Below are 26,054 nucleotides of genomic sequence, written 5' to 3' on the forward strand. Positions count from 1 at the left end.
AACATGGAACTTGGAAACGGCCTCTAATGTCTGATGATGTTTAGACTCCTTAGAGAAAGAGGGACAGCATTAAACCCCAGAATACCAGAATGGTCTAGGGATCATTCCTGCCTTGACTGTGTTTACAGTCTTATTCCCTGGTGGCTCAGATGGTAAAGAATCTGCCTGTCAATGCAGGAGACAAAGGAGATGCAGGTTCGATCTCTTGGTTGGGAAGATCCCCTGGAGGAGGGCATGGCAACCCACTCCAGTGTTCTTGCCTGGAGAATCTCAGGGACAGAGGAGCCTGGCAGGCTACAGTCCATGGGGTCGCAGAGAGTCAGACACGACTGAGCACAGCACAGCACACAGGAGGAACAGACGTGAAAAGCATGCTGGAAACACACCTGGGAAATGTTACTGGTGAGGCAGGTACAGGGAGCAATAATGCAGTAAGTGATGGAGAGTTCCATCCAGTGATAACTGGCTTGCAGCAACGGGCAAGAGATGATTACACTTTCAGGAATTCTACAAGATGATTATTAAACATAGCCATCTTTGCAATTGGCCATAGTGAGAGTATTTAAACCATGAACATTGGCAAACTCTGCGTATCAGTACTCACTCCGACCCCAGCCAGTTCTCCAACACATCACTAGTTGTATCCTATCTAGGAATGGGGGTGTGGTGACAGCCCGTTTACTATTTACACAATATTTACTATTATGGTGCAGCGCATAGCATTGTGAGGCCTAAAGGGAGACATCTGTGTGAACAACCTGCTTTAATAAGATTTAAAAATCTTTTGGGTGGCAGACAACACAGTGACAGTCTGAGTAAGGAAAAGCAGAACTCTGTGTTACTCCCAGCTTCAAAGAGAAGATTGCCAGGCAGACCATGGAGGGAAGTATGTCCTAGAAAGGATGAGTAGCTGAAGCTGAAGGGAGCAGCTGACGTATGCAGAGCGGGGAGGAGTTAGCTAGCTGTTGTGTGCTCCGTGTGGACTGGCTAATGTGAAGGGGCTCCGGGCAGCAGGGGCTGTGTCCAGGCGTCTGCACCTGGCTGCAGCATGACCCGTTCAGATGTGTAGTGGCCACAGAGGGTGTGAGGTGAGGGGCTGGGTTTGGACATAACCAGCTGCTCAAGAAGGGGAACTAACCTGGCTCTAGTCAGGACCACAAAATGAGTCAAGGCAGCATCTTTTAAAAGAATTCTATTCCTATAACGTCCTCTCTTGACAGCATCATACTAACTCCCGCTTGTATTCAGGTATGCGTCCTGAGATTACTTACTACATAGTCTTTAGAAATAGATGCTTTTTTTTTCAAATTTCCTTCTGTCTTGGAGGGAATCGTTGTTCAAAAGTGTCTTTTACTCTATACATCGAAAGTACAATGCTCTCCTTAGGGACCCAAAATATTTAGAGATTGTGCAGTTTTTACTGGTGTGTTTTTACTTTTCTCTGTATTTGCCCTTGGAGAATGTGTGGTTTGGGCTGGTAAGCTGGATGAGTAGAGTTCTTTGGGGCACCATCTACCATGTTTAGGTGATGGGGAAAAACTCTTACATTTTAAGTAAGAAGGCGCGCTGGGTAGACAAGGGACTTGGCTGTAATCTGAGCGCCTTGGTGTCATTGATCTAGCATGGCTTTGCTGTCCACAAAGGGCATCTCTCATGCAGTCTGTTATCTATGTGGAAGAGAACTTACTTTTGAATGCTCTGAAGAACACCTTAAATAGCACCTGACCAAAAATAGCTCAGGGAGCTCTTGAACCCTGACTGCAAACTGCTCTCATAGCATTATTTTAAAATCTAAGCCAACTCCTTCACCATATTTCATTTCTCAGGATGTAATGAAACTCCATCCAACTTTCCCACTTATTTTACCGTGGTATTACTTAGTATTTACACGGTGAGTACTTTGCGTTGGGCACACTGTGAAGGCACTGTTGCTTAATTCTCCAAGCGCCGTGCTGAGACACAGAGGGTCTGAACGCCTTGCACCAGTCTGCAGAGCAGCAAGACGCACCGAGCTCTGAACCAGGACACGGCAGTGTGCCCGCCTACTGTTACGACATGTAAGTGGATGTGTCATAATGGATGTAGAAAAGACAGCAGCAGCCAGGGTTGGGGAATTTCAGGATTTGGCTACCTGGCAGTAGGGTCATCTTCCCTCTCTAGAGTTAACAACAGACCACGTCTTTGAAGTATGGATACATGACGGGAGGGGTGAATGGGTAGAAACTTCCCTCCAGTGTTCAATCTAATTTTTACTGTTCTGCCACAGGTCTATCAAAAGTCTTCAAGTTGAAAGTTTCTGGGGTCTGATGTTCACCAAGGGTGCTTGGTTAATATCAGTAGCATAGTTGGCAGGTACGTTGCAACTCTCTCTGCATTTTTTATCTTCTTTCTTTACATAGAAAAGGAAAGAACGGACGAAGTGCCTCCAGCCAGCCATCATCTTTCCCTGGAGTCTCTATGTTTGGAATTTTATCTACATCACCTTACACCTTTGAGAAAAATACTGAGTCATTTTGTTTCTTGCTCTTTCTAGTTAATTTTAAAGGTCTAAAGTCGGTCACGAAGGCACATTTTTAATACAGAGTAGCATAATATTTCTGTGGCACTTTTGACATTCCTTTATAGACCACTATTTAAAACACAAACATGTGAGAGAAGCACAGTGAGAGGGGAAAAAAAAGAATCAGCATGATTCCAGTGAGTGAAAATTGGATCATCAATTCTCATCAGGAGCACGAGGCGTCTCTCACTGACCGCTCCCTCTTCCCAGCATCACTCACCGTTATAGCTGAACCAACCGACTTGAAACATTTGCAGTTAATTGACCTTGAACATTTCAATTTCTTACCTGTGGCGAAAAGGTACTACTGATATGCTAATCAAGCGATGTCATTAACGAGGTACACCAATAAGGTAATGGGAATTCAGATGCTCCCAGGCTTTACCAAGTAATGTCAGCAGGATAATCCAGCCACAGGGAATCCTGAGATTGCAACAGGGTTTTAAACCATGCAGCGCTGAAGATACACATGGTGTAAGTGTGTGATGGAGTTTTGAAGGTTCTAATTTTAAAACAAATGCTGAATAGTAGTGTGGAAAATGTAAGGACACAGACACAGGCATATAGACATGGGTGTAGAACTCAGCATCCTTCAGTTGTGCCGGCCTCTGATGACATGTAGGGACATGAAACCAAAGTACAGCTGCAGCTGAGGCCGAGCTACCCCAGGCAGAGGCCTCCCACATCGCCAGGTGGGTTCTTTGCCCCTGAACACCAAGCATTCCACGGTTACTGACGCTTAACCGACAAGACCGAGTCTTGTCCCTCCATTCTTTCCTTCCCCACACCGCAGTCCTCCTCCCCCTATTCCACGCTCCTTTTTCTCCTGCCTTGGCCTCACTACTGAGACTTGGCATAATAAAATGGCATAAATTTATTCAAACAGAAACATTTCTTGCATCTTCGTATCACAGCCTGAAACTTCACACTTAAAACCCTTCCACTCATTGATGAGACTTTTAAAGCACTGTAGTACAGCTGTGAGATTTAAATTTAAGAAGCACAAGTGCTTATTGATTTCTCCCACACACAGCAAGCATGTGAGTATATCATGGCTGTTACTTTTTGAGCCATAAAACAATTATTACCGCTATCAACTCCAAAGAGTTACCATCACAGTAAAGTTGAGCTTTGAAAAAATTTAGTTACTGAATGACCACAAAATACAGCATCTCTTGTGTCTGCTGCCTCCTGCTTTTAAACATCAGGTTCCTAAAGAACTGGCTTTATAATATATGTTGCTAAGAAAAGCAAACTAAAAATTATCTGGTGCCTACTGTATGCTAAGTCACTAGAAATTTTATGCACAATATTAAACTTAATTATTAAAATTATTTAGTGAGATGAAATGTTTTAATATCTCTTCTTTTCAAGTGAAACTTTATTTAAAAAAGAGCTTTACAGAAGCTAAGTAAAATAACCCAAATTTTTAGTATAGATGAAAAATTATTTTTAAAATGATTTTAATCTATTAGAATCTCATTTTTAAAAATCTCCTCCTTTTTCATTCTTTAACCTTGAAATAATTATACAACTATCATTGCCTCAGGGTGGTATATTCTACCCCAATAATATATTCAAATAGTATATTCAGTGTTATTTAAATATAAATAACCAGCTGGCTGAATTGTGTTTAAGATCCTCACATTCCATCTACTAGGTAGCATCAATATTTAGTTCAGGACATGGAGGAACATTTTACAATTTCATAGAAGTGAAAGAAAAACTGAAGATAAAGTACTCTTGGTTGGAACCTTAAAATATAGAAAAGAATCTCATCTATCCCCTACTAATATTAAAAATGGCATGACTGCCACTGCTGATGGTCATCAGTGAAGGTGACGTGTCACAGAGCTTGTCGACTTTGTAAAGGTTGGAACACAGGAAAGGGCAAGCCATTTTTCTCAAGATTTAAAGCACAGAAGGATACAGGTGCTCAAGGACACAAGACAGACGGGAACACAGTTCAGTAACAACCCTAGCCACCATGAGGGCATCTGCACTTCCACAACGTAACTGGCTTAATTAAAACTCGCATAGGGGAAATTTCCCTCTATGGTTCTTTTTTTCACATGTGATTTCATCTAGATTTCCTCACAAGTGTAAACTGGCCTGGATCATTTTGATCTTGACAGTGAATTACAATAAGGTAAAAGGATCAGAAAAAAATTGTGTCAATATTTGTCCGGCTCCCTTAAATGGTCTGCAGTGTCCTGGGGCCACCATTGAGAACCTTATCAAGCTTTGTATTCTACCAGTGCTGTTCTTTTCACTGGAAGAAACACAACTCTATTGATGCTCCATGCCTGGCTCGTCTTGCCGCATGTTTACTCCTGAATGTTGGCCCAGCTGCCCCTGCCTGCAGAGACTGTCACAGCATGGGCAGGCCAGCTAGCCTAGCCAGCAGGGCAATTCCTGGATTTTACGGAGACTGTTAGAGAACAACCCTCTTTTCTGCTGCGAAAGCTGAAAGGATGGGAATTAGGCATCGAGTTGTAGGAGCAATGGTCGAGGAAAACCTCGGTGAAGCAGCAAAGACCCGAGCAGACTGGAGAGATGAAGCGAGAGGCAGTTCTGATGGCACAGTCAGCATCCCTGAGTCCCACTGGGACCGCAGGGCAGCCCCGCGCTTTCCCGGTGCTGCTGCTGTTCAGTCGCTCAGTCGTGTCCGACTCTTTGAGACCCCATGGACTGCAGCACGCCAGGCTTCCCTGTCCTTCACCAACTCCTGGAGTTTGCTCAAACTCATGTCCATTGAGTCAGTGATGCGATCTAACCATCTCATCCTCTGCCACCCCCTTCTTTTGCATTAAATCTTTCTCAGCATCAGGGTCTTTTCCAATGAGTCAGCTCTTCGCATCAGGTAGCCAAAGTACTGGAGGAGCTTCAGCTTCAGCTTCAGTCCTTCCGGTGAATATTCAGGTGGATTTCCTTTAGGATGGACTGGTTTATCTCCTTGCACATGAGCCATTGGGCAGCCCCTTCCACTGTGCTAAATCCACTCAGGCCACCCACTGCACCAGCAATTCTTCACTCTTGTCTTCATTATTTTTTTCTCTTTAATGGATCCCACTAATATACATGCATGCTGTTATTTTCCGCATTTTAAAAGGAAAAAAAAAAACTTCTCTTGACTCCATTCTATTTTTTCTATTAAGGTAATATGTTAATTCAAGTACAATGTCCATACGCATTCTTTACAGTGTTTCTGATCTCATTCTCTCTTAGGCCAGTGTCAATTAGACTTTCAGTCCACGTCACTTAACTCAAGCTGCTCTTGTCAAGATTACCGAAGAATTCTGTATCGCTAAATCAAATGGTCTGACTACCACTTGGCTTGTCAGCAACATCTGAGACATTCGACTACTCCTAATGCCCTGATATTATTTGTTTACTTAATTTCCTCAAAAGCTCATTCTCTTAACCTTATTCTTAGTTTATTTATTTTTCAAATGTTTTAGCCACATCATGTGCCATGTGGGATCTTACTTCCCCCACCAGGGATTGAACCCATGGCCCCTGCAGTGGAAGCGCAGAGTCTTAACCACTGGACCCTCAGGGAAGTCCCTCTTCTTAGTTTATTTGTTGCTCTGTTTCCATCTCCAGTGACGGTTTTTCCTTTTATCTCTTCTCTCTTAAGGCTGAGATGCTCCAGGGCTCAGTCCTTCGCCCTGTGTCTTTTGCATCTTCATCCACCCCTGGATGGCCCCTCTCGGCCTCAAGGACTTAAAAATATCATGTGCCAGAAATTCCCTAGTTTATATCTCCATCGCCAAACTCTTCCCTGATATTAGACTCACTGCTTGATATCTTTAACATTTCCCAAACCAAACGCCTTTTCTTCCACCAAACCCCACTCTATCCACTCTATTCACATGCTTCCCCAAGCTAGTTTATGACAATTCCATTCTTAACGATTTTTAGGGCAAAAAAAACCCCCAAAAAGCAGAGTGTGCTCGACTTCTTTCTTTCTTTCTCACCATTCTACCAAGCCGACAAAAATACTGCTGGTATTACTCAACTCTACAGAATCAGAGGACTTCTCCGTCTTCACTGGTGTGCCTTTCTAATCCAGCCTGGATTCTCACCATAGCAAGCTAACAAGTCTCCCTGCTTCTCCCTTTGGTCAGCAGGACTCCATCCTCTACACAACAGGTTTAAGTTATTTCTGTGCTCAAAACACTACACTAACTTCCACACACGGTGGAAGGCACAGTCATCGCTGTACAGCCTCCAGATTCCTCACATGACCTGCCTGCCTTGCAAGGTTCCCACACCAGATCTAGCTTTCCAGATCAGGAAACTCCATCAACAACGGCCTCCTCGAGATTCTCCAAGCAAGTGTCATTCTCCCATCTCCCATCCCACCCTGTGATAAGCTATCCTTTCCGCCAGGAGTGCTCTTCTCTGAGAAAGCTGGGGCTAACATCATTGCTACCATCAGGTCTGCTCAGATGTGATGCTCTCATTCAAGCTTTTATCTCCTGACCTTCCCTATTAAAATTCCTTCCACCCAGCAGTCCTGCTCCAAACCACTTCATCCAAACCAGTTTTCTTTTTTTTTTTTTTTTCTGGCCAGACATTGACATATTTACACATAATTTCTTATTTACTATATTTCTTTATCATTTATCTTGCCCTATTAGAATATAAGCTCAATGAGGCCTACAGTCTTTGCCTGTTTTGTTCAAAGATAGATCCTATGTGTCTAGCACACTGCCTGACACATGGTAGGAGCTTAACAACTATTCAATGCATAAAGGAATTAAGTAAATCTGTAATGAAAGTAGTAAGACTGTATAAATTTATATACAAAATCTGAATGTATTATACCTAGTGGTAAAAGCTAAAACTAAATAAGAGCACAAGACACTTCTCTTTGCAAAATGGCATTTTCAATGAGGTGTTCAAAGAGAAAACTTAAAGCACTTGGCTGAGACACACATCCACACACACACAGGCACGCACATACATACACACAATGTCTACCAATCACCCCAAAGGTACCTAACTTAATCACTTGTGAACTATTATTTCCTAGATGTATTTATTGCTTTGTTTTCAGCTTTTTTTGATACAGTAAAAAAAGAGACGCTTTTCACTTTATTTCCCCAGCAAGGTTCTAAATTAATAATACCTTACTAAATTCTCCTAGGTTTTAGTGCTTTGCTGTTGATCAATTTTTCCTCCCAGCAAATTGGCAGGCTGACTCTCAGCCCTACTTCTTGCATTGCCAGATCAAACATTTCTGAAGTCTTTAATAATTCAGTGGATTGATCAGTAAATATTTACATCCTTTCTCTGCTCAGGCATTTTGATTGGTATATTTGATGTGCAAATTTGGGGACAGCCAAATTTCATCTTAGAAGACTAGAATAAAATTGCAAAAATGCCAAATTCTGTGCTTTAATTCCACTACAGTCAGTTTTATTTCACTCAAATTAGTAGTTTTGGAAAAATTACTCTGAGCACATGATGTCTGAAAATTCAGATGGTAATCAGGATTTGCCCATGTTTTGCTTTCTAAGGCCATTATAATACTTTTCTAAAAGTTTCGATTTAGATCTACTACAGTGAGGCAGGTCATTTCAGTAAATGACCTCATGCATCAGATAGAGCATACTGACAATATCCCAGAGACTGAAAAACCATTTTTGCTTCCCTTTTTTTTTATCTTCCCCAGCCAGAGAGAGATGATAAGCTGTCATGAGCCAAATGTCCTCATATCACTCCTGGGTCAAGAAACCGAAGTCACTCTCTTATACCCAACAGACATCATTTCCACATAATGACTGGAAAAGCCAGCAATACTAGGACACAGTATAATCAAAAGAGGTTCCAAAAAAAAGTGCAGAATTTGATTGATTAAATCATTTAATGTTTTTCCAATTTGAGAAAATGCTACAACATTAAAACAGCATTATAACCCCAATGAATAAGATATGTTTACCTGTAGGCTTAGGTGTTTGTTGAACTTAGTATTAAATACACGTATTTTATTTAATCCCATTATTTATCGCTTTTTAAGTGTTATTTTATCGTGGAAACTTTTCTTTCACAGGCAATAGGAAAAATGATTGTGACGTTTGTGGCCAAAACAGCCTTAATGCCCCTCACAGCCTGCCTAAACTTTAGACAGTTTTTTTTCCTCTGACCATAGAACCCACCCTCCCTTTTTCTCAGAGCATTTAATTTAGGGAATTTGCCATTGTAAATTATTTCTCTGTCCCTTGAAATGGAAATCTTCATGAAGCCTCTTTACAGTTTTACAACCTAAGAATGTCTTTCTCAAGAATCTGAGTCATCCCTCTGAAATATAATCAAGAAAGATAGACCCCTAACTCCCAGCCTCTGCAGGGAGGGCAGGAGCCTAACTTCCACAAGCACCAATTAGCAGACACAAATGCCCTAAGCACACTGACCAAGGTCCCCTAATGTTCTCCAGTACTTTTCCATTAGCTCAGCTCAGTGCTTAAAAATTCCCCCATCTTGATTTCAACAGTTCCCCCTCTCTCCCCTACTGCAGAAGTCTTGACCCCCATTGCTATAGACTTGAATAAAGTCTTTCTTGTCTTTTTAACTCAATCCAGTGCAATTTTCTTTGATGAGATAATTGGGTTTTTTTATTAGAATGATGTGTTTTTCATTTTTCTACCTTATGAGTCATGCTCCCCAGAAACCATTACACAGAGTCTGAGAAGATAAAGAACAAGGCTTAGAAATGAATGAGGGTCTGACTAGAGCTAACCAGAGGGATTCTTCACTGTAGTGGTGGTGGTGGATTGTGTATGTGTTAGTCGCTCAGTAGTGTCCAGCTTGGGACCCCATGGACTGCAGCCCACCAGACGCCTCTGTCCATGGGATTTCTCAGGCAAGAATACTGGAGTGGGTTGCCACGCCCTCCCCCAGGGGATCTTCCTGACCCAGGAATTGAATCCACATCTCCTGTATTGCAGGCAAATTCCTTACCACTGAGCCACCAGGGATTCCCCTTCACAGGAGTAACAATGCCCAAGATCACTGTACATATTCTCTACCTATTAACCAAAAGAATGTCACAACCAGCTTCAGGGAATCTAAATGAAACAAGAGGTGCAATGGGACCCAGAATAGGTGATGGCCTTTGCCAAGAGAACAGCCAAAGGGACTGACTGGTCACTAAGTTCGGCAGCGCACATCAACAAACACAGGGCCAGGACCAAGCAAACCACACTCAGGCTGCCCTGAGCTGGGACAGAAAGATCCAGTCAATGATCTCTGGTGGACATCACACAGTCACCAACACGTGCCAGGGAAGCCCCCCAGCCAACTATGCCAAGACACCATCTGCAGTCCACTGATGCCAACTGCATTTTGGAAATGTGTAATGGGAAGATTAGGAAATCAGGAGGTCTTAGCATTTACCTAGAAGAGACTGACACATCCAAAGGGGGGGTCTTATACTCAGCAGAGGTGGGGGTGGGTTGAGGTGACCTGAATGGGGACTTTTGAAAGTGATGAGTAAGTTTAGGGCTGTGATTATGGTGATGGTGTTATGGTGGGCACAAATGGGAAACAGTCTCTGAAGTGAAGAGCAAGCAGGGTCTTCCCCAACTGAAAAGAATACTCAACTGCTAAAGTTTTGACAAAACTGAAAAATACATGGTGTTTCCATGTTATTTCTCAACTACTAATATAACTTTGCAGTCTCAGAGGTTTGAAACTGGCCTGAGAAAATCAGATCAACCAATATTTCAAGTCTGAATGATGAAAGATACTAGAGTATCTTTATGAGTATTTTGTGGGTGTGCTTAACATCCTCAAAGCTGCTGATTATGCATTTTTATATAATTTATGATTTTCAAAACTATATGTGGATTGTCAAGAACATTTCCATGTGTACATGGGGGGTCAACCAGAATCGATGTATGTATCTGATAAAAAAAAATTTTGCCATATGCATAGCATTGATACAGTCAAGTTTACACTCTAGAGCAGAATCACTCAACATTCACTGGGCATCACACCGATTTGTGGCACAAATAAGAGAGAAATAAACACACACACACACACACATACACATGAACACACACAATCTACTGTCTTTAATAATGTAGTGTTCTACAATTGCACAGTGCAGTTAGATACAAATAGGATTTGGTGTCTGAAGCCAGCAGGTACAATATTCCTCTGTGCTCACATTCAATTCCAGAAATGCTTTGGATGGCAGACTCTTTTGCTATACAAATGAATTGCTTCCTCTAACATCCAAGCACCCTAGCCAGCTCCATCTGGCTCCTGGCCTATGTACAAATAGAGGAACACACAAGGGTTATAGTTTTTTAAAAAAATACAGAGGAAAAATATGCTTTTATGAGATTTATGTCCAAACTGTGATACATGGCCATTAACTTTGCCAGTGATGGACATACATTTAGATTTTTTAAACATTATCCTCAATTATTACCTGTGTGTCCAATGGTTTCTTTACTTCATTATACAAAACAAATCAAATTTCAACATATTAGATTTTTCAATAGTTTATTGTGCCAAAATTGTGAAGACTCGAAATGGACATAAGTGTAACAAACCACTGTTGGGTGGTTTTTTCCAATTAAACTTTTTAAATTTATTAATCTGATTTTAGCCTATGGTTATAAACTTGTCATTTTGTGACTGTATAACCTAAACTTAGAGATAAACACTTTCTAAAATGATATACCACCAATTATTCTGTATCAGAAAGGATAGCCTGCATTGCCCTGGCTTCACAAAGATAAAAATTGTCTTATTTTGAGGGAGCTCAGTTGAGTCCGCCAGGATGTGAAAGGTGGGAAAGCACAAGGAGAAGGGGGAAAAAAATGCATCATTTTGTTCTGTGTATCTCTACCTTTTCACTATTTGCAATGTATAATGGAAAGTTCTAAATTGTCCATCTTGATAAAAAAAAAAGGGAGTCTCACAAGGCAGCTTCATTTCCACTCGAACCAATGAGGCCTTTCACACGACTGTCAGGCCACCTATCATGGTTCATGGTTCCTAGTGTTCATTGATCCACTGAGTCATAATAAAGTGGTGTTTCCAGCTGGGAATGAGAGTTAATGCAAACACTTTCTGGATCAGAAAAGATGGACCCCAAAAGTAGGTCATGCTCTGCCTTGTCAATTTCAAGTTGTTCCAGCCAAGACTGTGCCTCTCTCCCGCATGCCGGTGCCTCCCTGCACATTCCATCACCACACAGGAGAATGCGGCCACTGAGAACAGCATCCTGGCAGGAGCAACTCTGCGCATGGTCGTGATGACAGCCAGAACAACGACAAAAACAAATAGAACTTTTGATGAAAATGAAAATTCAGTTATCAACATGGTTTATCATACTGCAATTGTTTTTGCTTTTACTATATTCTTTTTCTGAAAAAAAAAAAAAGTTAATTTGTCAATACTGTTTGGAATATACCTTCAGGGTTTAGAATTTTACATTTCAAGTTTTTAAATTACCATCAAAACTTTTTTAAGAAAAATAAATGAATGGGGACTTTTGAAAGTGATGAGTAAGTTTAGGGCTGTGATTATGGTGATGGTGTTATGGGTATATACTTATCTCCAAACTCATCAAGTTGTATGTATTAAATATGTACAGCTTAATGCATATCAATCACACCTCCATAAAGTAGTTTTAAAATGAGCAATTCACAATTTCAAGAAATATGAACATAATATTTCCAGAGTCAGCTGAGCCTGTTAAACATAAATGCCAAGATCTTTATATTTGTATTTAAAGGCGTCAATTTTTCCTTCAACAAATGTGTAACTGAGTAGAAGAGTATTGTAGTGTGTTAACTGTGCTTTGTAAAGAAAAAGATCTTTTGCAAATATACACAATCCTAGGATTTTGGCTCTTTTCATAAAACACCGGAGGAACAATATGACTGCATGGATGCTATATTTTTTTACATCTGTATATTTTGTTTTAATTTTTTAATTGAAGGATAATTGCTTTATAGACTTTTCTGGTTTTCTGTCAGACATCAACAAGAATCAGCCATAGGTATACCCATGTCCCCACCCTCCCGGACCTGCTTCCCATCTCCCTTCCCATATATTTAAGGGGACCTCCCAGATGGTCTTTAGGCAGAGTTTCAATAGGAATTCATGATTTACATGACTCTTGAAGGATGATGCCTTCAACAAAAGAAAAACAGCTGTTTGCTTTTGCTATGCTGACATCCTGCATCTTTAGAATATGTGCCTAGGTCAATAACAGAGCTGCAAATAAAACTATCAGGAAATGTTTCATGACCAAACAGCTGTTACTAAGAGCATCCTCAGCTCCAGGTGACACTGCAACTTCTCGGGTTTTCCCCTCACTCCCCCGGCCAGCCCTTTTCAGCATCCTTCAGAGAGCTTCCTTTCTCCACTTTTGTTGAAAAGCTAACACAACTGCTCTCTCCTCTTTTACTTTACATTCTCAGTGGACACCATTTCTCATGCCTCTGGCTGCAATGATTAGTTTTGTTTGTTTGTTTTAGGTGATGAGGCCTGAACCTTTATCTTTAGCTCTGACTTTCCTTTGAAATCTAAATTCTAAATCCTGAATGCTTCCTATATATCTATCCATGGATGCCCTATAGAATCTCAAACTCAACATTCCAAAAATGGATGCCTTACCTCCCGTCAAAACCAGATGGCCACACCATTTCCACCTTCAAGTCGCTCAGACTAAAACGTAAAAATCATTTCTAATTATCCCCTTTCAATAATACAGATTTCTATATGTGTAGAAATGGCCAAATCTGGTCAACACCATCTCCAAAGTGCTGTCATTGTCCCCTTTGCTTTTCATGATTCCTACTTTAGTTTAAGTCCAAGTGTCAACCACTCAATTCAACTTATTTTCTGTATTTATTTTTAGTTGCTGGGGATCCGGCTTTGAAGTGAGTAAATGAAAGGATGAGGAGACATGAAGGCATCTGAGAGATCCCAGGGAGGGAGACTGGAGGGCCTTGATGCCCTGTGGACAATCGCTTTGATGTCAGATGCTGGGAGGGCAAGGAGCTGGGAAACAACAAAGTCAAGGATGATAGCTTAGAAAAGTTTCTGGATGGTGGTGCTGAGAGGAGAGTCATCCATGGAAGGGAAATCTGAAACATACAAAATTGAAAGAACGGGAATCCTGGGGAAGTGTGAAGGACTCAGAATGCTATGAGTGAGTCACTGTAGAACAGAGGGGCAGGCCTTCTAAGGGGGATAAGAATGAAGGAAGCAAGGCCATTGGGGTTTGCAAACGTTTACAGGCTTTGGAAAGGAAATCAGGAAATTGTACTCTGAGCCTGATAGTCTACTCTTCCTAAAAATCTTCAATATGTGCCTTTTAGATAACCGACCTGTTTTTGCCACCATTCCCAGAGTTGTTTTGGTAAAAGCAAGTTGAATCATTTTTCTCCTGGTTGCAAAGAGCATCCTTTTTGGCACAGCACTAAATGCAACTTCAGTCTGGCACTGGAGCCTCAGAAAAATAGTCTATTTTTTTTTATGAAGTCTGTTTTCATTCTCCACAATTTCATTTGAATTATACTTATCCTTATGCTTCTCACTCAGCCAGGACTTCGTTTCCTCCACCTCTCAGCTACAACTCAAATACCACTTCTCCTACAATCTAGCTATAAGAATTCTGTAATATGAGATAATATAGTTTATTTATGTTTGTTAAATTAATAACTAAGAATCAAGTTCCCTATGAGAATACCATTCATACCCCTTGGCAGAAATGTTTATTTATGTTTGTTAAATTAATAACTAAGAATCAAGTTCCCTATGAGAATACCATTCTTACCCCTTGGCAGAAATGTTTGTAAGCTGCTAAGACACAAAAGTGAGGCTTGCCATTAGCTAAACTCTTATTGTTCTAATATGGCCAAATTCAGAGCAATTGAAGTAAATTAGATAGACTCTGAGATGATTTCAGAAGGTCAAGGGGCTGTGAGAGTTTTGCTTTCTAGTAACAAAGTAAAATGACAGGCTTTTTTAATGAGCAAATTCAAATTTTTAAAGGATCTTAAACTCTTTTCATGTCATTTTTTTCTAAGATATAACTCTGATTAATTTCTGTCAATTTTTTTGTAGTATCTGAAATTGTATATTGAATTCCACTGAATAAATGAATTTTGGCTGAATATTAATTTGCCACTTCCTGGCAAATAGATGGGGGAAAATGGAAACAGTGACAGACATTATTTTCTTGGGCTCCAAAATCACTGTGGACAGTGACCGCAGCCGTGAGATTAAAAGAGGCTTGCCGCTTGGAAGGAAAGCTATGACAAATCTAGACAGCATATTAAAAAGCAGAGACATCATATTGCTGACAAAGGTCTGTCAAAGCTATAGTTTTTCCAGTAGTCATGGACAGAGGTGAGATTTTTGACCATAAAGAAGGCTGAGTGCTCAAGGATTGATGCTTTCAAACTGTGATGCTGGAGAAGACTCTTGAGAGTCCCTTGGACTTCAAGGAGATCAAACCAGTCAATCCTAAAGGAAATCAACCCTGAATATTCACTGGAAGGACTGAGGCTGAAGCTGAAGCGCCAATACTTTGGCCACCTGATGCAAAAAGCTAACTCAGAAAGATCCTGATGCTGGGAAAGATTGAAAGCAGGAAGGAGAAGGAGATGACAAAGGATGAGAAGGTTGGATGGCATTACTGACTCAAAGGACATGAATTTGAGCAAACTATGGGAGACAGTGAAGGACAGAGAAGCCTAGCGTGCTGCAGTCCATAGGGTCACAAAGAGTCGGATACAACTGAGTGACTGAACAACAAATTAATTTAATAAAGTATCAACATAATTAAATATCTTAAAATATCAATTATATTGTTTGTGTGTAGATTAACTACACTGGTTAGCTTTTATATTTTTGAAAAATATAAACACTTCTAATAAACTCTTTTCATACCCTTTAAAAAATAGGAAGAATACCAAAATAAGAGATTGAAAGTTGAATAAAGGACAGGCTATGAAATTTAGGATATTTCTAATTCTTTTTTTTAATTAATTAATTTATTTTAATTGGAGGCTAATTACTTTACAATATTGTGGTGGCTTTTGCCATACGTTGACATGAATCAGTCACAGGTGTACATGTGTCCCCCATCCTGAACCCCCCTCCCACCTCCCTCCACATCCCATCCCTCTGGGTTGTTCCAGAGCACTGGCTTTGAGTGCCCTGTTTCATTCATCGAACTTGGACTGACCACTTATTTCACATATGGTAATATACATGTTTCAATGTTATTGTCTCAAATCATCCCACCCTTGCCTTCTCCCAGAGTCCAAAAGTCTGTTCTTTACATCTGTGTCTCTTTTGCTGTCTTGCATATAGGGTCGTTGTTCCCATCTTTCTAAATTCCAAAAATATTCATTAATATACTGTATTGGTGTTTTTCTTTCTGACTTACTTCATTCTGTATAATAGGTTCCAGTTTCATCTACCTCATTAGAACTAACTCAAATGCGTTCTTTTTTTTTTTGTTGCTGCGTAATATTTCATTGTGTATATGTACCACAACTTTCTGCCGTTGGACATTTGTCTGCCATCTGTCTGCTGGTGAACATCTTGGAGGCTTCTGTGTCTTAGCTATTGTAAACATTTATAATTCTTAATAAAAATTATTAAGCACAAAAAACTAGAAGGTTATAGAATACCTTTTCTTTAGAGTCTCTAAATGTCATCCCTCATAACAAAGAATATAGAATTTACCTCCCTAATCAGATTGACTAGTTATGGTCTTCGGTATTAGGTCACACACAAACTTTTCAAACAGAGAAAAATATTGTACACAGGGAATTATCAATATCATTCTAATCACTATCATTAATATCCATAACATACATCCCAAAAACCTGAACCAAAATGTGATCAACATATCCATCAGCACATATATAATCAAAAGAAATGCCAGGTATATCCAGAAGAGATGAAAACTCTTCAAAAACATATAAATACACCCCAGTGTTCATAGCAGCACTGTTTATAACAGCCAAGATACGGAAGCAGCATAAGTGTCCACTGACAGATGAATGAATAAAGAAGATGTGGTGTACACACACACACACACACACACACTCACACAATAATAATACTCAGCCATAAAAAGAATGAAATACTGCATTTGCAGCAACATTGACTGACCTAGAAAATGTCATAGTAAATGAAGTCAGAAAGACAAGTACTATATGCTATCACATACATGTAGAATCTAAAAAAGAATACAAACGGATTCACTGACTAAACAGAAACAGATTCACAGACATAGCAAACAAACTTACGGTTACCAAAGGGGAAAGAGGGGATGGGGAGGGATAAATTAAGAGTGTGGAATATGGGCCTCCCTAATTGCTCAGTGGTAAAGAATCTGCCAGCAGGAAACACGGGTTTGATTCCTGATCCAGGAAGATCCCACATACCGCTGAACAACCAAGCCCATGTACCACAACTGTTGAGTCTGTGATCACAGCCCAGAGCCGCAACTCCTGAGCCCACGTGCTGCAACTACAGAAGCCCGCGCACCCTAGAGCCCCAGTTCCGCAGCAAGAGAAGTCACCGCGTAGGTCCACACGCCACAGCTAGAGAGCAGCCCTCGCTGCGGCAGCTAGAGAAAAGTCCGCGCAGCAAGGCAGACTCAGCACAGTCACAAATAAATAAATGATAAAAAAGAGTAGGGATAAACAGATACACACTACTTTATATAAAATAGATAAACAATAAGGATTTACTGTACAGCACACAGAACTATGCTCAATATCTTACAATAACTTATATCAGAATCACTTGCTGTACAGCTGAAACTAACTCAAAATTGTAAATCAACTATACTTCAATTAAAAAAAAAAAATGCTAAGGATGATTCTGGAGCTGCCAGCTATGAATAAAAATTGCCTATATATTCTACAACACACTAAGTACTTCATTGTTCTGACTTATTCGTTCTCACAATAAGCCTTAGTGATAGAAATTACGATTTTTCCCATTTTAGACGTGAAGAGACTGAGGCAAGGGGAGGTAGAGTCACTTGTGAAAGGTCACAGAGCTGCAGTAAATCAGGCACAACCCTAAACACAGTTCCACTTCAGAGCCTCTTCATCAGCACTTATGACGTGGCTTCCACCGTCACGAGCTTTATCTTTTATGAAAGATGACACATCAGCAGATGATATGCGTTATACGAGGAAGTTTAGGACACGGTGAGGGCTGGCTGAGTGATTAGGGAAGCAGAAATATGAACATTTCATTCAGGTTTGGGGGTGGGACTTTGAAAGGCAGAATGAAGGGTTGGTGCCTTCAGAGGAGAGGCGTACTGTGAGGACAGAGGCGAGGCACGTTTCTCGGGACGGCAGGAACTGAACTGAAGTGGGTGAGGGGACGTGAAAGGGCCGCGGCCATTACAGCAAGAGAGAGGGGAAGAGGGGAACCACACTGCAGACAGTCTTTCATTCAAAGCTAGGAAAACAGCAGTCAAACTCAGTTCTCAGCATCGGACAAACAGTGTGTGTGCTGTGTTTGGTACACAGGTGGATCACCGATTTTAGATAACTTAATAAATAGAGACCATCCACAATTGTAAATGTACAGAATAAACAGTATTTTAAGATCACTAATAATATGCATGGTTCTTCATATTCTTTTATAAGAAGATGGTATTTGCAATCTTTTTACCAACCTATGCCCAGCCAGGTGGATAGTTTGGTCTGCACAGGCAGCTTCTGCAGTGAGTTGGTTTAACTGTCATTCTTGATGTTTACTAAATTAAAAAAATCTTAATTTATATGTGACTGAGGAAAACCAGATGTATTAATAATACATTGTGAAAATACAAACTACATATTTATAGGTTCTTTTTTAAAGCAACAAACAATTAAGCACTAGGAGCATGTCAAACTGTTTTGGTTCACAGTCCAATTCTTAAAGAAATTCTTGTATCTTTTCCTCTGACATCATTACATCTTGTCTGATGAGAGGTACGTCCAAGTAAGTAGTATGTAGGACTCCTGCTTCACAGCATCTGTCACTTCCTGTGGTGTAAAGGCCTCCATGGCAGATTTCAAGGTCCCAACTTGACAGTGCTGAGCTGAAAAGACCTGCTCTCACAAGGTGGCAGGTTACTGACCATATCTCAGATAAGCTACTTGAGCAAAGCAGTTGGAATCATATTGCAGTTATGAATTTCTCAGTTGTAGCCTCAGGTATGAAAAATGCATTTTTTTTCCTAACTCAATCTAATTTTCTCTCTTGAGTTCCTATTCTGTCCAATGCAGAAAATCAATCTAATCATTTCAGAGGAACTCGGTCCAGTTTATGGATTTCTGTCAATTCAGGATTTTATTTCTGTCACTTTCAGCTTCGAAATGCTCTCAGGGATCTGCCCCCCTTCCTGCCCACCCTGGGGGCAGTGGAGATGGGGACCACTCTTGTCTTGTGTGGTCCGTAAGCCACTCCACTCTGCTCCAAGTTGATCTGTTGCAGGTTGGTCGGGACGTGCCTTGTCACGACATTGTGATGTTCTTCCTCCCACCCCTGGTATGACCTTTGCCCACACCCACTGCTTCATGCCCTAATTTCCACATCCATTCTTGGCTCCCCTCACATGCCACCCGGGGCTGATGTGGGGACTGTCAGACCGCCAGCTCTGCAGTGCAGCAGCAGGGTGATCCAGTGACTCCTCTTGGGGCAGGCAGTCTCCCCTTCAAGCACCCACTCTGAGCACCCTTTCACATTCAGGCACCTGAGTGTGAATGAAGGGTTCTGTCAAGCTTCCTACTGTGAACTTAGTTTGAGGACAAGGCATCATAGAATATGATCCTTCAGACTTACTTCCTCATGTCTCTTCCCTCTGTGGGGTATGGGGAAACGGGATTCCTTTAGGCTGGCCATTTCCCCTTTCAAATTGTTTCTATTTTAGATCTAAAAGGTACCCACTTAAATCTGTTTCTTTCCCTTAGGCTGTGGGTGGCGTGTGCCTATCTGAGCTGGACGGGGAGACGAAGGACCAATGGAGAGGTCATGTCTATTTCCACCCCCATATCACCTCACAGAGAGAAACAGCCACTGAAACAATTATTATTGTCATTAAAAATGCTTTTTATTTCATTCTTCATTACAGGAACTTATGTGCTCACGTTTGCCAACATGAACCAGTTTACTTTCATGCAGAAAAAAGCACAAAGTATTGCTCACTTTTTTGCACAACACAATAAAGATACCCCCCCCAACTCCCACACTTCCTAGTGATGTCAGTTTGGTAAAACTGTCACATTGAGACATGTTACTGTCAGCACACTCTCCTCTGTGAACAAGGCTTCTTGTGTCCACCCAGTGCCACCTCAGTCCAGCTCCAGGGCATCTTCCAACCTGCAATGTGCATCAGATGATCCAGAGCACAAGGAACAACGCTGTCTCCTACACTTGTGGGTCACCACGGCTAACCAGATTCAAAGGGTCGAGTCCTTCACTTTCATACAAGTAGAAGGAAGATGAAAACTCAGAAGTCAAAGCAGTTGTACCAGTGAAGAAAGCAGGGGTCTATTAGCATGTTCTCATAGTGTTTACTCCATATCCAGGACCACCGAAAAAATACTGCTTGCGATAGTGTCTTTCTGAGAGAGAGAAATTCTGCGAACACTTTATTCTATTTTGCTCCATGAGCATAATACTAATAATGAGATGGGTTTTTGCTATTGGAAATGCAACTTTGATGTACATCTTCTGTTTTCCTCTATTGCAGAAAAAATCCATAACACTCACATTAGAAGACACTAAATTAGATTTGCTTTACAATCCACGTTCTCTATGTGTTGAGATTTCATTCTCCTTGTTTCCTTTGACTCTTTGAGCATATTTGAAAGACAATTTAAAATCTTTGTCTAGTAAGTCCAATGTCCACCTAGTGCTTGTCTGATTTAGATGCTTATATGAAATCACCATACTCAAATATTCACATATCCCAGCTTCTATGATTTAATCTTTGTACTAAAGTCATGATCACTCCTCATCCTCTGTCCATAGAATTCTCCAGGCAAGAATACTGGAGTGCGTAGGCATTCCCTTCTCCAGAGGATCTTCCCAACCCAGGGATCAAACCATGATCTCCTGCATTGTAGGCAGATTCTTTACCATCTGAGCCACCAAGGAAGCCCTGTATTTATGATATTGTAAATTTATTTTATTTGTAGAAGAAATATAAGTAATAACACATAAATTAAGCAAAGATAGGGTAGTTAAGAGAAACTATCCAGGCATGCCTCAGAGATACTGGGGAATAAAGACCACCACAATAAAGCAAATATCACAGTAAAATGAGTCAAACAAATTTTCTGGTTTCCCAGTGCATATAAAAGTTATGCTTATACTATACTTGATCTACTAAGTATGCAAGAGCATCTCTTTTAACATATACATATTTAATTTAAAAAAGCTTTACCACTAAAAAATAAATGTCACTGAGTCTTCACTGAGTCATAGTACTAACATCAAGATCACTAACCACAAATCTCCATACCAATTAAAATAATAACACAAAAGTTAGCAATATTGTGAGAACTACCAAAATGTGACACAGAAACACAAGGTGAGCAAACGTTCTTGAAAAAATGGTAACAATAGACTTGGCTGACACAGAGCTGCCACAAACCTTAAATCTGTAGAAACACAGTATCTTCAAAGCACAATAAAATGAAGTATGTCTGCACTCTGTGAGTTGTAGACAATTCACAAAATCTTACAGTTTAACTTGTGAAAAGTTTATAAGCATTTTTTATTCTTCTTTCCTTGAAACTACCAAATTATCTGCTCAATCACTCAGAATATTAGCTAGACTTTGGAAAGTATATTCAGAAATACCTATACATGCAAGGAGGTTGAAAATCTTAAGCAGGCAAAAAACAAGGTCATGACACTGCTTTAAATTTTATTTTTTATTGAGGAAAGCCTCAAAGGTACATGACTTCAAAATAGAATGGTTATTAAAATAACCTTGGCTAGAAATCCAAAAACTGCTTTAGGGTAGTAGCAATGGAAACCCCTCTCCCCAAAAAAGAGTATGAGAAAGAATTTATCAAATTCAGGAGAAGGGATCAAGGGAGAAATAAAAGGTGATTCTAAGAATGTTAAGCCATGGTGATTAAGATAACCATCAGGAACCAGAAAAGAAAAATAATTACAAGTAGAAGCTGGTTTAGAGGTGATATATTTAACAAGTCTTATGTCGAGCTTTTTGGGGAAGACAAGCCTTCTAGCAGGCAGTTGGAAAATTCCAGCAAGCAATTGAAAATACAAGATGGGAGATTGTCAGACATGTTTCTCCTCCAGCACAAATGTGGGAGGTGTCTGCACAGGCCTCCTCTTGAGGCCCTGGCAGTGAACCAGCTTGCTCAGGGAGGGCACACACAGTGCCAAGGTCAAAGACGAGGCTTTGTAAAAACCCACATAAACATTCTCATTTTGGCACGGAGTCTCTGATCTTGCTTTTCATTTTTATACAGTCAAGATATTGTTGTATAGTCTATTAAGTCAGTTCTACTTTATACAGCCAATTATGCTTCAATTGTGTATGTGCCCCTTTTCTTCTCTATTGTTAGTATCCAGATAGGAGAAAAACAACAAATATCAAACCACTGGATCTTAGGCTAGCTTTCGACTTAAACTTAGACCTGTAAGGACCTAATAGTTCCCACTGAGGGAGAAAATCTCTGACATAAAGTTGTATTTGAGAAGAAACAGAGAAGTCCTAAATTCGTGTAATTCTTCTACCTCTTTTCTTGTGGAATTACATCTGCAGGGCAGGCTTCAGGGTACAGTGAAAAATCAAATGAGACAATTTACGGGAGCATATTTTTATTTACAGAACTATTAGACAGACAGAGGCCTAACATATGAAGTGACGTCGTCGGTAAGACGGCAGAATAGGAAGTCTCTCACTCACATACACCCGCTTAGCAACAACAATCCGGCAGCCCTCCATGGACAGAAGCGCCTGGGTGGGAGCTCTGGGATCCAGCGGCAGGCCCAGGGCCCAGGGACCCACCAGGAGACTTGCTGACGATGTCCCTGGAGGGGGGCCCACCGATTCTAACCCAAAAGGAGACTCTCAAACAGTCCTTGTAGCTCAGCGCCGCACTCCAAGCTGCGGTGGGGGAGGTCTGGCAGGAGATACACCCACCGCGCCCGACAGCAAGCTAGTCGCCCTCAGGGTGGCTGCAGATCGTGAAGCAGCCCCGTGAGCTGACCCCAGGCCCTCGCAGCTGCGGTCAGCTGCGGTCTGGCGAGGTCCCTGCCCCCTCAGTCTGACTGAATGGTCGCTCGGCGGCGAAGCAGACAGGGAACAGCCCCGCCCACTCAGGGACGCGGAGGGAGGCACGCCCACCGGGAAGTGGCCCTTGATTCAGCTCGGTCCCTCTCAGGCAGGCTGGGACCAGCCTGCCTGCCCAGGAATCTGCCCAGTGATGCTCCTTCAACTGCACAGACACCAGTGCAAGGCTACATAGACCCCAAAAAAGCAGGCAAACGTGAGACCACCAAAAGACACTAATAAACTGAGTGAACTCCGGGAGTTGGTGATGGACAGGGAGGCCTGGCGTGCTGCGATTCACGGGGTCGCAAAGAGTCGGACACGACGGAGCGACTGAACTGAACTGACCCCAAAGAAATAAAGGTCTCCCGTCTAACAAAGAACTCAAAATAATCATCTTAAGGAAGTTCAAAGAGATACAAGAAAACACAGACAGGTAATAACAAAATCAGGAAAAGAATGTATGGATAAAATGAAAAGCTTGGCGTTTTTCCAAGCAGCCTTTTGAGGAGACACAGCTCAGAACTTTCCACCCTGAGGACAGAGGTGGAAGATTTCACCCCTCAGGTCTCCTCCTCTGTCGGTCAAGGTCAGTCTCACAGGCAGGCAACAGTGCCCAGAGCCCTGCATCAGGATTTACAGTGCCCACTGGTTATTGTTACCCTGCTTATTTAACTTCTATGCAGAGTACATCATGAGAAACACTGGGCTGGAAGAAGCACAAGCTGGAATAAAGATTGCCGGGAGAAATAATCAATAACCTCAGATATGCAGATGACACCACCCTTATGGCAGAAAGTGAAGAACTAAAAAGCCTTTTGATGAAAGTGAAAGAGGAGAGTGAAAAAGTGGGCTTAAAGCTCAACATTCAGAAAACTAAGATCATGGCATCTGGTCCCATCACTTCATGGGAAATAGATGGGGAAACAGTGGAAACAGTGTCAGACTTTATTTTGGGGGGCTCCAAAACCCCTTCGGGAGAAGGCAATGGCACCCCACTCCAGTACTCTTGCCTGGAAAATTCCATGGGCAGAGGAGCCTGGTAGGCTGCAGTCCATGGGGTCGCTAAGAGTCGGACACGACTGAGTGACTTCACTTTCACTTTTCACTTTCATGCAATGGCAACCCACTCCAGTGTTCTTGCCTGGAGAATCCCAGGGACGGGGGAGCCTGGTGGGCTGCCGTCTATGTGGTCACACAGAGTCGGACACCACTGAAGTGACTTAGCAGGAGCAGGAGCAGAAAAACCACTTCAGATGGTGATTGCAGCCATGAAATTAAAAGACGCTTACTCCTTGGAAGAAAAGTTATGACCAACCTAGATAGCATAATCAAAAGCAGAGACATTACTTTGCCAACAAAGGTCCATCTAGTCAAGGCTATGGTTTTTCCAGTGGTCATGTATGGATGTGAGAGTTCGACTGTGAAGAAAGCTGAGTGCAAAAGAATTGATGGTTTTGAACTGTGGTGTTGGAGAAGACTCTTGAGAGTCCCTTGGACTGCAAGGAGATCCAACCAGTCCATTCTGAAGGAGATCAGCCCTGGGTGTTCATTGGAAGGACTGATGCTGAAGCTGAAACTCCAATACTTTGGCCACCTCATGCGAAGAGTTGATTTATTGGAAAAGACCCTGATACTGGGAGAGATTGGGGGCAGGAGGAAAAGGGGAGAACAGAGGATGAGATGGCTGGATAGCATCACCGACTCGACAGACATGAGTTTGGGTAAACTCCGGGAGTTGGTGATGGACAGGGAGGCCTGGTGTGCTGTGATTCATGGGGTCGCAAAGTGTCGGACACGACTGAGAGACTGAACTGAACTGGTTCCCTGGGAGCTGACCCTCCCCAGCATCAGGGGAGCCACAGGGCAGGAAGTGACAGGTCAGTGGAACTACAAGAGGAGACCCTGTTATACCTGTGGGAAGCTGAACTTGGTCCCAGTTGCAGAAGGAGGTGGAGCTGAAAAGATGTTAAGTGTTGTCCAGGAGATGACCAATATAAAACAGCACATCTTTAATTATGATAGTCCCTAATATAAGTGAATACAAACTATGGCTTTCCATGTGTAAAACAGAGCTAGTGGGAAGTTGCTATATAACACAGGGAGCTCTGCCCCATGCTCTGTGACAGCATAGAGGGGTGGGATGGGGCGGGGGCAACGGGAGGGAGGTTCAAGAAGGAGGGCATATATGTTTGGCTGATTCACATTGTTGTACAACTGAAACCAACACAATAATGTAAAGCAATTATCCTCCAATTAAAATTTGTTTTCAAAAAGAAAAAAAAGATGGCTTCCTATTGCTAGCTATTGTCACATTTCCACTCCATCCTCTCCTAGGTAAGATGCTCAAGATACTTATGCATGGATCAGACAAGAGAGCTCCAGGCCCTGCTTTCACTGTTTTTCTGGTTGTGCAGCCCACCATGCTCTCAGAACACACGTGCACTCCAGCTGAGAAGGTGCATTCTCACGCTGAAGCCAAGCCCCCTTCACACATATATGCTAATATTTTGTTTATAGCATTTCACATTTATATTCATGAGAGAGAGTGGCTTTTAATTTTTCTTCCCTGTTCGTCCTTGACATGGCTTGGTATCAAGGTTATGCTGCTCTCATAGAATGAGTTGGGGAGTACTTTTTTTTTTTTTTTTCTGTCCTCCGGAAGAGAATGTGCAAGATTAGAGTTGTAGCTTCCTTAAAAGTGTCTGGAAGAATTCACACATGAATTCATTTTAGCCTGAAGTTTTCTCTGTTGGAGTGTGTGCATTATGGATTTACTATCTTTATCTGACAGAGAAATATTTTATTTCTTTGGGACAATTTTTCAGGTTGTGGTTTTCAAATAATTTTTTCAGTTCATTTAAGTTTTCACAATTATTAGCAGGACACTTGTTAAAATATCCTTATTATGGTTTTGTCTATACTACATATACTACATATTTTATATTTCATTAATTAATGTACTTTTATTCCTTTTCTTTTCCTTACTTTGGGCTTAATCTGTTGTTCTTTTTCTAATTTCTTGAGAAACTAAAGAAGTAAGCAATGGGTGGATCATAAATATTTAGCTTTCCTTCTTCTTTAATATGTGCAATTAAGGCTATCAATTTGACCTAAGTTGCACCTCACAATTCTGACCTATGGTATTTTGTTACCATTGAGTTTAAGTGTTCTCTC

The 26,054-nt window shown here is 41.4% G+C and overlaps 1 protein-coding gene across 1 annotated transcript in view; it reads right to left on the minus strand.

Moving 5' to 3' along the window:
* CNTNAP4 (contactin associated protein family member 4) overlaps positions 1–26,054 on the minus strand; it is a 285,401-nt gene that overhangs the window by 201,812 nt on the left and 57,535 nt on the right. The gene's annotated exons all lie outside the window — the stretch shown is intronic.

The sequence above is a fragment of the Bos mutus genome, chromosome 18 (genome assembly GCF_027580195.1).
Source record: "Bos mutus isolate GX-2022 chromosome 18, NWIPB_WYAK_1.1, whole genome shotgun sequence".
Lineage (NCBI taxonomy): Eukaryota > Metazoa > Chordata > Mammalia > Artiodactyla > Bovidae > Bos > Bos mutus.